The sequence below is a fragment of the Penaeus monodon genome, chromosome 17, assembly GCF_015228065.2.
Source record: "Penaeus monodon isolate SGIC_2016 chromosome 17, NSTDA_Pmon_1, whole genome shotgun sequence".
In the NCBI taxonomy this organism is placed as follows: Eukaryota; Metazoa; Arthropoda; class Malacostraca; order Decapoda; family Penaeidae; genus Penaeus; species Penaeus monodon.
In genome coordinates, this window is record NC_051402.1 from 3,924,844 (window position 1) to 3,927,343 (window position 2,500).

General features: G+C 42.1%; 1 protein-coding gene across 1 annotated transcript in view; it reads right to left on the minus strand.

Annotated features, from left to right (window-relative positions):
- Positions 1 to 2,500, minus strand: part of LOC119583478 (alkaline ceramidase-like) — a 45,004-nt gene that overhangs the window by 7,962 nt on the left and 34,542 nt on the right. The window lies entirely within an intron of this gene.

Below are 2,500 nucleotides of genomic sequence, written 5' to 3' on the forward strand. Positions count from 1 at the left end.
GTAATAACGATCACAATAGCAATAACCATTAATACACGTAATAACAATAATAACTGCTTTGTAGATGGTTTTTTTTATCGTTTGCAAACCGATCGCTAACGACGATAATAAAAACATAATACATGTGATAAGCAACTACTCTATATAGCATATCCCTCATTCTCCGTACATAGAAGACGCGCTAAGATTGCCAGATGATAATTCTAATATATTCAGGAGCAGATAACCATGCCATCACTGTTCTATCTTTGCTCTCTGCCTTTTCGCACGCTATTCCTCCGTTTATCAGGTGTACCTTTTCCAGTGTATGAAGCGGCTGTTCGAAACACACACACACACACACACACACACACACACATACACACACACACACACACACACACACACATATACACACATATACACACACATACACACACACACACAACACACACACACACACACACACACACACACACACACACACACACACACCACAAAACACACACAAAACACACCACACTCACCAAAACACACACACACACACACACAAACACACACACACACACACAAAAAAAAATAATAATAAATAATAATAATAATAATAAATAATAAAACGAGGAGGAGGAGGAGGGGGGGGGAGGAGGAGGTGGAGGAGGAGAAGGAGGAGGAGGAGGAGGAGGAGGAGGAGGAGGAGGAGGAGGAGGAGAAGGAAGAAGAGGAGGAAGAAAGAAGAGGAAGAAGAAGAAGAGGGGAGGAGGAGGAGGAGGAGGAGGAGGAGAGAGGAGGAGGAGGAGGAGGAGGAGGAGGAGGAGGAGGAGGAGGAGGAAGGGGAAGAAGACGAGGAGGTGAGGAAGGAGAAGGAGGAGGAAGAGGAGGAATAGGATAAAAAGGAGGAGGACGAGGAGCAGCAAGGGAAGGTAAAATTGGAAAAGAAGTAGGAGGGAGAACAGAGGAAAGCGAGAAATAATAATAAAAAACGAATGATGAGAAGGAAAAAAAAGAAAAAGAAAGAAAGAAAGAAAGAAAGAAGAGAAAAAAAAAACAATAACACCCCAAGACGCTAACACCGCTTCTTTTTCGGTCGCTCGCCACGTAAGCCCAGGTTAGTTTTTCTTTCCGTCCGCCGGCTAAACTTTTTTTTTTTCCCCCTTGTACAAGACTTTGCTACGTCTGTTTGCATGTCCACTTTTCCCTCATCCTCTTACTTGCCTTCCTGCTTTCTCGTCTGTTTGCTGGCTGACCCGCGTGCCTGTCCTGTTTGCACCTCGGATTTCCTGCGTCTACCTGCCTGAGCCCCTATTAACCTGCTATCCTCCTTGCCTGCCAAATCTTCCTCCCTCACCTGTCTGCTTGCTTGTCTGTTTCCCGTCTGGGTGCTTGCCTGCCTGTTTCTCGCCTCTTTTCCCCTCTATCTGCTTACCCGCTTTCTATCTGCATCCTTCTTCGCGGTCGCTTCCGTCACGCATGCCTAAATAAGCATTGAAAATAACTTTAAGGTTAGTATGTGAAATTTATCTGATTACCCTTTTAACATTATCATCTTATTACTACACCACACACTAACACTCCCACACACACACACCACCACTACAACAACCATAAACACACACACATAACTGTATTTATAGGTATAAGTATATGATAAGTATTATGTATATATTATTTTAAATATATATATTTTATATATACATAAAAATATAAACTAAACAATAATATATCATAACACATATATACAACATATCACATATACATACATATGCATATATATGCACACATTAAATTTGGTATTTCATGTATTTCATGATAAGCGTTTTGTAAGATGTGTGTGTGTGTGTGTGTGTGTGTGTGTGTGTGTGTGTGTGTGTGTGTGTGTGTGTGTGTGTGTGTGTGTGTGTGTGTGTGTGTGTGTGTGTGTGTGTGTGTGTGTGTGTATACTGAGTTCCTTTCACGATTTCTTTCCTCTTTTTGGTCATTAACGGCTTTTTTTTAACAACCTTAATATCTTCGCATCAACATATTTCAATCTCTCTTCATCATCCCCGATGTCTTCAGTCACCCCCTCTCTTATTCTACATCATCGCCTCCTTCCTCTTCCTTTGTTTTCCTCTTTCGCTCATATCACCCGCATAGTATGTATGAGCTGAGCTAATTATTAACCTATTTCTCCCTAAGGCAAATTCGAGCGCTCTTGTAACTATAATAACATCTATCAACAGTCTGTTATCACTACCTGGGTTATTAACAATATAACTACGCATCGAACATCCGGAATTAAGCACCGTATCATCTTATCTTCTACAAGTATCAGACCCGCAAATAATTTTCATATTTATTTCCCGTCCAAACGAACGCGACAACGAATCGAAAGGCCTTGCGGTTTCCATGGCATGTCCACATTCTCTTACTTCGCTTTTAGGCCTAAGTTCAAGTGCCGCTGTTGAGGCGTTGCCAAGCGGAAATGCAAACCGAGAAGTTGGTTTTGTCCGCTCAGTCCTCGCTGCTTCGCCCTCCTACACAC